General features: G+C 42.5%; 1 protein-coding gene across 2 annotated transcripts in view; it reads right to left on the bottom strand.

Annotated features, from left to right (window-relative positions):
• The window catches only part of LOC115108228 (myosin light chain kinase, smooth muscle-like), a 93,630-nt gene extending 81,007 nt beyond the window's left edge, over positions 1-12,623 (bottom strand). The window contains exon 1 of one of the 2 annotated variants that reach the window (XM_065011978.1): positions 12,546-12,623. The gene's annotated coding sequence lies outside the window, so the exon portion shown is untranslated. Of the gene's footprint in view, positions 1-12,376 lie in introns of both variants that reach the window. The other variant, XM_065011972.1, reaches the window with a different exon arrangement.
• Between the last annotated feature and the right edge of the window lie 1,029 nt (positions 12,624-13,652).

The raw sequence follows: 13,652 nt of genomic DNA, 5'->3' as shown, positions 1-13,652 counted from the left end.
ACCAATCTCAAAAAGCACTTATTGACACAAACCGGTGCGCCTGGCACCTACCACCATACCCTGTTCAAAAGGTTCTTCAATATTTTGTCTTGCCTATACATCCTCTGAAAGGCACACATACACAATCCATGTCTCAATGGTTTCAAGGATTAAAAATCCTTATTTAACCCGTCTCCTCCCCTCCATCTACACTGATTGAAGTGGATTTAACAAGTGACATCAATAAGGAATCATAGCTTTCACCTGGTCAGTCTACGTCATGGAAAGAGCAGGTGTTCCTAATGTTTTGTACACTCCGTTTCTAAGGAAATAGGAGGGTGCCGTTTCAGACACAACTGTGGACTGATAAAACACCTGGAATCCCACAGTTAAAAAGTTACTGTTTTGGCCACTATCAACAAATAGCCATCTAAACGTTACTGTACCTCAGTCAAATAACCAGTAAATCAAATGTTTTGGGACCTGTGAATGAAACCAAATAGCAGTTCGAGATATTATTTTAAATTAGGCAAGATCGGCTGGGGATCACTTTATGTGTTGCACAGTGTTTAATGTCAGCCCACACGGCAAAGTGCTTATCATATTGAACATTCAACTGCGCAACAGAACATGGCGGAACTCAAGGTCAGACCCATAGAGGAAATGTAACAATATCAGAAGCAACACGTAAGTGTGTGTCGGGAATGAGACATTTCTGCTAGAAATATACACTGTACTCAGCAACTACCATAAGTGGACAATTGACACAGCCCATGACTCACCAGGATGATATGAACAGGGGCCTGCAGTCAAATATACTGAAACAAATATATAAATGCAACATTTTAAGAGATTTTACTGAGTTAGTGTCTATAAGGAAATCAGTCAATTGAAATACATTCATTAAGCCCTGATCTATGGATTTCACATGACTGGGAATACAGATATGCATCGGTTGGTCACAGACACCTTAAAAAAGGGGCGTGGATCAGAAAACCTGTCAGTATCTGGTGTGACCACCACTTGCCCCAGCAAACCGCTCGCCCACACGATGCCATACATTTGCTCTGCGGTTATGAGACCGGGTGGACTTACTGCCAAATTCCCTAAAACGACATTGGAGGCAGCTAATGGTAGAGATATTAACATTAAATTCCCTGGCAACAGCTCTGGTGGACATTCCTTCAGTCAGCATGCCAATTGCACACTCCCTCAAAACTTGACATCTGTGGTATTGTGTTGTGTGACAAAACTGCACATTGAGTGGCCTTTTGACACCAGCACAAGGTACACTTGTGTAATGATCATGCTGTTTAATCAGCTTCTTGATATGCCACACCTGTCAGGTGGATGGATTATCAAGGCAAAGGAGAAATGCTCAGTAACATGGACAAACAACATGAGAGAAATAAGCTTTTTGTGCATATGGAACATTTCTGGAAACTTATTTCAGGTCATGAAACATAGAATCAACACTTTACATGTTGCTTTTATATTTTTTGTTAAGTGTACAAAAGGCCACAAGGAAAGGAGAAGGATTGGGTGAAACTGGATGATGTGTGTACACACCGTCTAATCTTATCAACAGTAGAAATCCCACTGGTTGGGGCTTTTGGTAAACGTGACAGCTGGGAAGACAAGTGATAGATAAATGGTCTGTGGTATACAGAGACAATGCTACTGTTTGGCAATAGCAGCAGGAAGCTCTGAGTCACTGACAGGACTGTGACAAGGCTAGTAACAACCCTGTAACCCTCAACACACTGTAAGTCCCAAATGGCACCCTATTCCCTATGTAGTGCACTACCTTTGACCAGGGCCCTATCAAAAGAAGGGCACTATATAGGGAATAACATGCCATTTGAAGGGGACATAGATTTTTAGCTCAGTTGTTACATAATTGCGGGGATCAGTTGATAGAGCATGGCGCTTGTAACACCAGGGTTGTGGGTTCGATTCTAGATAAGAGCGTCTGCGAAATGACTTAAATCTAAATCGCTTAACCACACAACGATGCTGGGGTGCTGTTGTCAGTTTTGTATAGCCATAGGCCTAACCAATGCCCCATAACAGTTCCATTTGTCAAATGTGACTGTAGGTCGAGACATTTGTCCTATCAAACTATAATAATTAAGTTACTACTAGGTTTGCAAAATTCCAGTAACTTTCCAAAATTGGACGATAGCGGATTTCTTGCTTACTCCCTCCTGATATCCGGAATCTTCCAACTGGGATTTCTGGAAAATCTGTGAACGTACCGGAGGTTTGCAACCCTAGTTGTGACATATTCCACCACAGAACATCAGACGAACAGGTCAAGAGCGTCCTTCTCTAGCTACATTACATGAGCTGCTGCTGCAACACTAGCCAGCTCCATTGTCCCCTTGTAGTCAGTATCTGGACACGGGAAAGGGCTGACTTTAGACTTCTGCTCCTATTCAAGGCCGTCTTTAGATTCTGGGTGCCAAAGTAGCCAACTGCCAGAGCACAGCTAGTGAGAGAGGATTACTATTGCAGTGTTATTAACTGGATTGACCGTTCAACCACCTGCATTTCATTATTTACGGCACTGCTCATGTCCAACTGATTGTGGATCAAGCACATGAACACGTCTTTAGGTGTTGTGAGCAGAAACTTCAACATTGTGAGAATTCTGTGCAACCTTCGGCAAGTGTTTACAGTGAACACGGAGGCTGTACCCTTACAGTTTTAGACAGTAGCCAATAGGCTATTTGATCATAATGTAGGCCTACCAACACAACCAGTGGGTTAAATCTCATAAGATTTTCACATGGAAATAGCTTTTGATTTCTATGATATAGCCTACAGTAGCCACTGTGTGTGTGTGTGTACACACACACAAAAAAGTATTTAGTCAGCCACCAATTGTGCAAGTTATCCCACTTAAAAAGATGAGGCCTGTAATTTTCATCATAGGTACACTTCAACTATGACAGAAAAATAATAATAAGAAAAATCCAGAAAATCACATTGTAGGATTTTTTATGAATTTATTTGCAAATTATGGTGGAAAATAAGTATTTGGTCACCTACAAACAAGCAAGATTTGTCTCGCACAGACCTGTAACAACTTCTTTAAGAGGCTCCTCTGTCCTCCACTCGTTACCTGTAATAATGGCACCTCTTATCATTATAAAAGACACCTGTCCACAACCTCAAACAGTCACACTCCAAACTCCACTATGGCCAAGACCAAAGAGCTGTCAAAGGACACCAGAAACAAAATTGTAGACCTGCACCAGGCTGGGAAGACTGAATCTGCAATAGGTAAGCAGCTTGGTTTGAAGAAATCAACTGTGGGAGCAATTATTAGGAAATGGAAGACATACAAGACCACTGATAATCTCCCTCGATCTGGGGCTCCACGCAATATCTCACCCCGTGGGGTCAGAATTATCACAAGAACGGTGAGCAAAAATCCCAGAACCACACGGGGGGGACCTAGTGAATGACCTGCAGAGAGCTGGGACCAAAGTAACAAAGCCTACCATCAGTAACACACTACGCCGCCAGGGACTCAAATCCTGCAGTGCCAGACGTGTCCCCCTGCTTAAGCCAGTACATGTCCAGGCCCGTCTGAAGTTTGCTAGAGAGCATTTGGATGATCCAGAAGAAGATTGGGAGAATGTCATATGGTCAGATGAAACCAAAATATAACTTTTTGGTAAAAACTCAACTCGTCATGTTTGGAGGACAAAGAATGCTGGGTTGCATCCAAAGAACACCATACCTACTGTGAAGCATGGGGGTGGAAACATCATGCTTTGGGGCTGTTTTTCTGAAAAGGGACCAGGACGACTGATCCGTGTAAAGGAAAGAATGAATGGGGCCATGTATCGTGAGATTTTGAGTGAAAACCTCCTTCCATCAGCAAGGGCATTGAAGATGAAACGTGGCTGGGTCTTTCAGCATGACAATGATCCCAAACACACCGCCCAGGTAAACGAAGGAGTGGCTTCGTAAAAAGCATTTCAAGGTCCTGGAGCGGCCTAGCCAGTCTCCAGATCTCAACCCCATAGAAAATATTTGGAGGGAGTTGAAAGTCCGTGTTGCCCAGCAACAGCCCCAAAACATCACTGCTCTAGAGGAGATCTGCATGGAGGAATGGGCCAAAATACCAGCAGTGTGAAAACCTTGAAGACTTACATAAAACATTTGACCTCTGTTATATACCAGTTGTTGGCAATGACAAAGTATTGAGATAAACTTTTGTTATTGACCAAATACTTATTTTCCACCATAATTTGCAAATAAATTCATTTTAAAAATCCTACAATGTGATTTTCTGGATTTTTTTCCCTCATTTTGTCTGTCATAGTTGAAGTGTACCTATGATTAAAATTACAGGCCTCTCATCTTTTTAAGTGGGGGAACTTGCACAATTGGTGGCTGACTAAATACTTTTTTGCCCCACTGTATGTATGTTTGTATGCATGTATGTAGTTCAATACAGGCCTACATTGCATGAAACTTTTGAAAATGTTTTTACATTATGAAGGGCTTGACAAATTTATATTTTTTTACTTGGTCTTCAACACCATAGTTGACTGTAAATTTGATTGTATGAGGCAAGAAACCACTTTACAAAATACAATGTATTATGTATGTACAATGTATGTATACACCTTGAAATGTAGCCTACACGTTTTGTGCTTTTGTAGGAAGCAGTAACTCCCCCAATGTCTACCTATACTTATCTATAACTGGGCTAATAACTCGCCAAATAGCAAAGAACATCAACACATGCGGTCATGTGCGGCTCTGCGCTCCATTCTGAACAGATCTGAAAAACTCATTCACTTGCGGGTGATTGAAAGACTGCTCATGGGCTAACGTTACCCTGATAATATAATTCTACTCCGTTGCGCTCTGGCTCTGCATACAACAAAGTCACGGACTCGGTCTTGCAAAGTTATATTTATTTTGGTTTGTTCAATTGAAAAAGGGGTTGAGATCATGTTCATTCCATCACAGAAAAAAAACGTTGATCGCTTCATTAGTTGGCACTAACTTATATAGAACACAGTTAAGTTCAATATCTTGCGTCTATGCGCCGCATGTCATTCCTTCTACGAGGCAGTCCTGGAGGAAGTAAGCAGTTTTGCGGGAACATTCACCTAACCCAAAAGGATAAAGGGGGGGCTTGCAACCCAAAGAACACCATCCCAACAGTGAAGTACAGGGGTGGCAGCATCATGCGGTGTGGGTGCTTTGCTGCAGGAGGGACTGGTGTACTTCACAAAATAGATGGCATCATGAGGGAGGACAATTATGTGGATATATTGAAGCAACATCTCAAGACATCAGTCAGGAAGCTAAAGCTTGGTCACAAATGCATCTTTGAAATGGACAATGACCCCAAGCATACATTCAAAATTGTGGCAAAATGGCTTAAGGACAACAAAGTCAAGGTATTGGAGTGGCCATCACAAAGCCCTGACCTCAATCCTATAGAAAATGTGTGGGCAGAACTGAAAAAGCGTGTGCGAGCAAGGAGGCCTACAAACCAGACTCAGTTACACAGGCTCTGACAGGAGGAATGGGCCAAAATTCACCCCAACTTATTGTGGGAAGCTTGTGGAAGGCTACCCGAAACGTTTCAACCAAGTTAAACTGTTTAAAGGCAATGCTACCAAATACTAATTGAGTGTAGGTAAACTTCTGACCCACTGGGAATGTGATGAAAGAAATAAGAGCTGAAATAAAATCACTCTACTATTATTCTGACATTGCACATTCTTAAAATAAAGTGGTGTTCCTTACTGACTTAAGACAGGGAATTTTTACTGAGTTTAAATGTATTTGGCTAAGGTGTATGTAAACTTCCGACTTCAACTGTATGTAATAATGACAATTAAAACAATACTGAATGAACAATGAACACTTATTTTAACTTAATATAATACAAATAAAATCTATACAGTCTCAAACAAATAATGAAACATGTTCAATTTGGTTTAAATAATGCAAAAACAGTGTTGGAGAAGAAAGTGCAATATGTGCCATGTAAAAAAAGCTAACGTTTAAGTTCCTCGCTCAGAACATATGAAAACTGGTGGTTCAATATTCCCAATTAAGAAGTTTTAGGTTGTAGTTGACACATCAACTATTTCTCTCTATCCCATTTGTATTTCATATACCTTTGACTATTGGATATTCTAATAGGCACTATAGTATTGCCAGCCTAATCTCAGGAGATGATAGGCTTGAAGTCAAACAGCGCTGTGATTCATGCATTGCTTAGAGCTGCTGGCAAACGCAGTAAAGTTTGAAATAATGCTTACGAGCCTGCTGCTGCCTATCACCGCTCAGTCAGACTGCTCTATCAAATCATAGACTTAATTATAATATAACACAGAAATAAGAGCCTTAGGTCATTAATATGGTCAAATCCGGAAACTATAATTTTATCCAATGGGTGGCAACCCTAAGTCTTAAATATTGCTGTTACATTGCACAAGCATCAATGTTAAGTCATAATTATGTAAAATTCTGGCAAATTAGTTTGCAACGAGCCAGGCGGCCCAAACTGTTGCATATACCCTGACTCTGCGTGCAATGAATGCAAGAGAAGTGACACAATTTCCCTAGTTAATATTGCCTGCTAACCTGGATTTCCTTTAACTACACTGCTCAAAAAAATAAAGGGAACACTAAAATAACACATCCTAGATCTGAATGACTGAAATATTCTTAAATAATGTTTTTCTTTACATAGTTGAATGTGCTGACAAAAATCACACAAAAAATATCAATGGAAATCAAATTTATCAACCCATGGAGGTCTGGATTTGGAGTGACACTCGAAATTAAAGTGGAAAACCACACTACAGGCTGATCAAACTTTGATATAATGTCCTTAAAACAAGTCAAAATGAGGCTCAGTAGTGTGTGTGGCATCACCGTGCCTGTATGACCTCCATACAACGCCTGGGCATGCTCCTGATGAGGTGGCGGATGGTCTCCTGAGGGATCTCCTCCCAGACCTGGACTAAAGCATCCGCCAACTCCTGGACAGTCTGTGGTGCAACGTGGCGTTGGTGGATGGAGCGAGACATGATGTCCCAGATGTGCTCAATTGGATTCAGGTCTGGGGAACGGGCGGGCCAGTCCATAGCATCAATGCCTTCCTCTTGCAGGAACTGCTGACACTCCAGCCACATGAGGTCTAGCATTGTCTTGCATTAGGAGGAACCCAGGGCCAACCGCACCAGCATATGGTCTGAGAAGGGGTCTGAGGAGCTCATCTCGGTACCGAATGGCAGTCAGGCTACCTCTGGCGAGCACATGGTGGGCTGTGCGGCCCCCCCAAAGAAATGCCACCCCACACCATGACTGACCCACCGCCAAACCGGTCATGCTGGAGGATGTTGCAGGCAGCAGAACATTCTCCACGGCGTCTCCAGACTCTCACGTATGTCACGTGCTCAGTGTGAACCTGCTTTCATCTGTGAAGAGCACAGGGCGCCAGTGGCGAATTTGCCAATCTTGGTGTTCTCTGGCAAATGCCAAACGTCCTGCACTGTGTCGGGCTGTAAGCACAACCCCCACCTGTGGACGTCGGGCCCTCATACCACCCTCATGGAGTCTGTTTCTGACCATTTGAGCAGACATGCACATTTGTGGCCTGCTGGAGGTCATTTTGCAGGGCTCTGGCAGTGCTCCTCCTTTCACAAAGGCAGAGGTAGCGGTCCTGCTGCTGGGTTGTTGCCCTCCTACGGCCTCCTCCACGTCTCCTGATGTACTGGCCTGTCTCCTGGTAGCACCTCCATGCTCTGGACACTACGCTGACAGACACAGCAAACCTTCTTGCCACAACTCGCATTGATGTGCCATCCTGGATGAGCTGCACTACCTGAGCCACTTGTGTGGGTTGTAGACTCAGTCTCATGCTACCACTAGAGTGAAAACACCGCCAGCATTGAAAAGTGACCAAAACATCAGCCAGGAAGCATAGGAACTGAGAAGTGGTCTGTGGTTACCACCTGCAGAACCACTCCTTTATTGGGGGTGTCTTGATAATTGCCTATAATTTCCAACTGTTGTCTATTCCATTTGCACAACAGCATGTGAAATTTATTGTCAATCAGTGTTGCTTCCTAAGTGGACAGTTTGATTTCACAGAAGTGTGATTGACTTGGAGTTACATTGTGTCGTTTACGTGTTCCCTTTATTTTTTTGAGCAGTGTAAATATGCAGGTTTAAAAATATATACTTTGTGTATTGATTTTAAGAAAGGTTGTGATGTTTATGGTTAGATACATTCGTGGAACGATTGAGCTTTTTTCACAAATGGGATTTGTTAAAACATCACCCCTTTTTGCTTAGTAGGCTGTGATTCGATGATAAATTAAGAGGCACAGCATGAATTATATGCAAAGCAAGACAAGCTAGTTAACCTAGTAATATCATCAACCATGTGTAGTTAACTAGTGATTATGTTAAGATTGTTTTTTATAAGATAAGTTTAATGCTAGCTAGCAACTTACCTTGACTCCTTGCGGGACACGCGTAACAGGTGGTCAAGCCTACTACGCAGTTTCCTCCCTCGTGGAATTTCCTCGTCATAATTGGCATCCAAAAATGTAATGAAAACTTGAAATCGGCCGACCTCTACTTTGAGTCATACGATTCTTCAATTCAGAGGGCTCTAACAGTTCTCGCCACTAATTTCTTAACATGCTTGTCAAAAATGGCATGAATCATTTTACAAGTACTTCCAGAGCTGCATCTGGATAATGTTATGGTCTCTACAGCCAATGGGAACTGATATTGCTTTGGAGCATTAGTGAAGATATGATCAATACAAGTAGTTGTCACAGATCCAACACTATTGGTATACACTGCAGTTGACTGAGCGATAAACTGGGTCATATCACAGGCATTAGTCACAGAAGCTTCCTCTTGAGAGGACAGCTAGTTGCTAATCAGTCAATGTTCAGGTCACCCAGAGAATAGACCTCTCTGCGTTCATCACACACTATCAAGCGTTTCACAAACATTATTTATACTGAACAAAAATAAACACCACATAAATTGTTAGTCCCATGTTTCATGAGCTGAAATAAAAATATCCCAGAAATGCTCTATACACACACACACACACACACAACTTATTTCTCTCAAATGTTGTGTACAAATTTGTTTACAACCCTGTTAGTGAGCATTTCTCCTTCGTCAAAAAACTCCATCCACCTGACAGGCATAAAATATCAAGAAACTGATTAAAAGGCATGATCATTACACCGGTGCACCTTGTGCTGGGGACAGTAAAAGGCCACTCTAAAATGTACAGCTTTGTCACACAACACAATGCCACAGATGTCTCAAGTTCTGAGGCAGTGTGCAATTGGTATGCTGACTGCAGGAATGTCCAACAGAATTGTTGCCACATAATTGAGTGTTAATTTCTCTACCGTAAGCAGCCTCAAACGTTGTTTTAGAGAATTTGGCAGTTCATCCAACCGGCCTGACAACTGCAAGCCACATGTAACCACGCCAATCTAGGACCTCCACATCCGGCTTCTTCACCTGCGGGATTGTCTAAGGAGATGGCGGGGGAGTGCTGAGGAGTATTTCTGTCTGTAATGAAGCCCTTTTGTGGGGTAAAACTCATTCTGATTGGCTGGGCCCCTGCCTAGTCATGTGAAATCCATAGATTATGGCCTAATGTATTTATTTCAATTGACTGATTGTTGCATGTTGCGTTTATATTTTTGTTCAGTTTAGATACTGACTGTTAGCATTTGGTGGCCTACAGCAACAACCTAAAATAATAGGCTTTAGATGAGCCAGGTGAACCTGTAAGCACAACACCTTAATAGCACTTGCCATGAGATCACTTAACATTACAGGGATATGGCACTGAATATATACAGCAACACCTGCCCCATAGGCATTCCTGTCTCTTCTGTAGATGTTATATCCTTGTATTGCTACTGCTGTAACATCAAAGGAATTATCTAAGTGAAGCTCAAAAATGGCTAATATATTAAATGTTATCTGATAGTCATAAGTTAATGATTTCATTAACCTTATTTCTAAGGCTACAAATATGAATATGGGCTATTTTAACCCTTTTCTGGGTAGCTTATCAGAGATAGATATAATATGGAAAAGAACAAAAAAGCAAGAGAAGAAAAAAAACATTCAGCAGTCCATCAACCAGTTGGTGTATGTAAGTGTGTGTGCGCTGCAGAGTTGACACTACGAACCCACATAGACATCGAAGGACCTGGCTGAGGTGGTCGTGAGGGCATCAGGGCACAAAGCCTGCTTGCACAAACCATGCTCTGTCCTGTTCGTTGTTGCTTGTCCCAGAGGAGAGACGTGATTATAGGGCTTTAGTTAGAACACAGGGCTACTGCGCTCCAAACGGAGTAATAGATGCAAGCAGACAGGGGAGCCTCTACGGGTGGTAGCTAAGGACTATGAGAGCCTCACTTGCGGACATACGCTCACATGCCCGCCCGCCCCCCCTCCCTCCGTGCAGAGCAAGCTGGCACACGACCAGTTCATACAGGCGCTCTCTGCTACGGAGCTGCACACACAGACCCAGCTGGCTCATCCAGAGTCATTACAGAAAGCCTTGGAGTTGGCTTTGGAGAGGGAGATTGTGTGGGCTGGGTCTTCAGTGGGGGCATTTGGAGATACACCCACTTTGCGGGCTGTGGTGCAGAGTAGCCCAGAGCTGGAAAAGCCTGCATGAGTGACTGAAATGACTGAACTCATTTGTGCTGTATCGCTCCAGACAGCACACAACACACGCCCTGGCCCCATGGTCTACTGGGGGAGTGGCCAGCCAGGCCATTTGCGCAGGAATTGCCCAATGTCCCCCAGAGCCCAGGGAAACGTCTTGGGGTCCGCATAGACGGTGCCGTGCAGACCCCTGTCTCTCTTTCCCAACCCCCACCATCGCCAGGGGGAGCCCAACAGCACAGACGGAGGAGCGAGGCTCCACTTCCCCCAGAAGCAGACAACTGTAAGCGGATGGGCGGGCCGGACCTGTGTTGGGGACTTTTGTCACATCCCAGTCACTGTGAGGGGGTGCTCTGCTCTGCCCTGGTGGACACTGGATCCACAGTAACCATGGTGAGACTGGAAATTGTAACAGGTTGGGCTCAGTTTGAGGCCACAACTGTGCAGCTCTGCACAGTCACAGGTGAGCTGGCACCCATGGAAAGGAAGGGGATAATTACAGTAGGGGTCAGGACGGTGCATCATCCTGTGTGGGAAGGAAGCTAGATCTAGACAGGTGCACACTGAGCTTCCAGGGAGGGCCTGCAGTCACCAACACAGGCGGCAGGTACCCTAGTGGTTAGAGCTTCGGACTAGTAACTGAAAGGGTGCAAGATCGAATCCCCGAGCTAACAAGGTAAAAATCAGTGGTTCCTAACCTATTTCATTTACTGTACCACCAACTGAATTTTGACTGCCCGGAGTACCCCCCAGGAAGTTCCCCTTCATAAGCATTTTACCAGTAGTCCTATGGTCTCATGAGTCTCCTCAAGTACCCACTGTGGATAGGCCAAGTACCCCCATGGGTCCTAGTACCCCAGGTTGGGAACAACTGACCAAAACCACCATTGCCGCAGAAGGAGAAGGGGTTCATATGGACAGGCCGTGTGATTCGTGTGAGAAAAGCAGTTAAGAGCTTTGGCCCAGTAACCGAAAGGTCTCTGGTTCGAATCCCCGAACCGACTGTCGATAAGTCCTTTACTCAAGGACACAACACTAATTCCGCCTGTAAGCCGCTCTGGATAAGAGCATCTGCTAAATGAAATAGATTATAAAAACATTTACATTTTCATTTATCGCGGTCATTACAATAAATCTTCAAACATGTATGATATTATACGACCGGGTAAGACGTATGATACTATACATCCTATGACTTGCATGATATTGTACAACAGCTATTCCATTCATAATGTAAGGTAACGTAATATATCATCCTGAATGAAGCTCACACATATATATATATATAACAATACGAATTGCCCTGCGACCACGTTGAATTCAAATACGCTACATGATTATCTATTTATCTACTGCAGTGCTTATGTGCAATTTAGAACTCAACGGCAATAAATGAAAGGCTAAAAAAAATGTGCTTAAATATTCTGGTAAAGTATTAGGCTACTAATCATTCAGTAGAATAATGTAAATAGTAATTTCATACATTTCAATTTTTAAAAAGTTTTAAAAAGCGCTGAAAATTGGAAACACATGCAATAATAAGAGAAATCCAAAGAAATACATTAAGTAGGATATAATAAAAGTTGTCATAGTCAGTTGCTTTATTATAAACGTAAGCCTATGCAATACCGGTAGCCTAGGCTCTGCCAAACATTTTCAATTTTTCAGTTGGATTTACCTTAGCAGCACGTTGCAGAGTGCTAGAAAGTAGTGCCCCCCCCAATATGAAGCGCTGCTCCTTTGCTCAAACGTTTCACTCTGAAGGGAGAAACTTTTCCTCAAAGAACTCAGCGAGAAAATGAATCGCGCTTTCAAAGACAGGTAAGTCACTCACCCGTCGGACTTACCGTCGAGACTACTTTATTCAGTTCTTGCGGTTTTCGTTTGCCAGTATCAAACTTTTTGGCGTCAGTTCTAACATGCGTTGCGAGACGTTTCATTGGTCGTGTGAGATGGGAAAGGGGAAGGTCTGGAAATGTGCAAATCTCTCCCCAAAATGTACTGTCTGGTCTGGGTCACAGCATTTGTGAACTGTAAATTATGTATGAACTACATGATGTATATTGCTCTCAGCTCAAGGGTGTTTTGAACCAATGGCCATCAACTTCTTACATGTATTTGAGGATTAGTACAATATTTTCAGATGGTAAATTCAAATAGATAACTTAAATACGCTTTTAAGTGCTTAGTTCACATAGCCTGCAATCAGACAGCTATTATTCTGAAATGTAATCATCTTTTAATCCTTTCTAGATAGTTATTGATAACATTGAATGCCCAGTTTATCAGGCTTACTCGTGATTACTCAAAACAAAAAGGACCGGCTAATGTCGTTTCTCTGCATTTCTCACTGTGACACCATAGTTGACTACTATCACCAAGAGCCATTAGCTGTATCTCCCGATTTTGAACGCCCAATTTAAAAGTGTCAAGTATTTTTTGTGCTATGAAATACATTGGGGGAAAAGTACTCAATTGTCACACTTAAAAGTAAAGATACCTTAATAGAAAATGATTTACGTAAAAGTGAAAGTCACCCAGTAAAATACTACTTGAGTATAAGTCTAAAAGTATTTTCTTTTAAATATACTTTGGATTTTATTTTTATTTACGGATAGCCAGGGGCACACTCCAACACTCAAGACATCAATTACAAACGAAGTATGTCTTAGGTCTCTCTTTATGTAGTGTTGTGTTGTCTCTCTTGACATTATGTGTGTTTTGTCTTAAAAGTTAAAAAAAAATTTAAAAAAATCCCAGCCCCCATCCCCCAGAATTTGTTCATAACTGGCTTACCTAGTTAAATTAAGGTTAAATAAAAAATAAAAAAAAGTGTTTAGTGAGTCCACCAGATTAGAGGCAATATGGGTTGACTCGGGATGTTCTCTTGATAAGTGTGTGAATTTTCCTGCCCTGCTAAGCATTCAAAGTGTAACAAGTACTTTTGGGTGTCA

This window comes from Oncorhynchus nerka, linkage group LG3 (assembly GCF_034236695.1).
Source record: "Oncorhynchus nerka isolate Pitt River linkage group LG3, Oner_Uvic_2.0, whole genome shotgun sequence".
Taxonomy (NCBI): domain Eukaryota; kingdom Metazoa; phylum Chordata; class Actinopteri; order Salmoniformes; family Salmonidae; genus Oncorhynchus; species Oncorhynchus nerka.
Note: the sequence above shows the minus strand (reverse complement) of the source record. Positions and strands in the feature narration are given on the sequence as shown.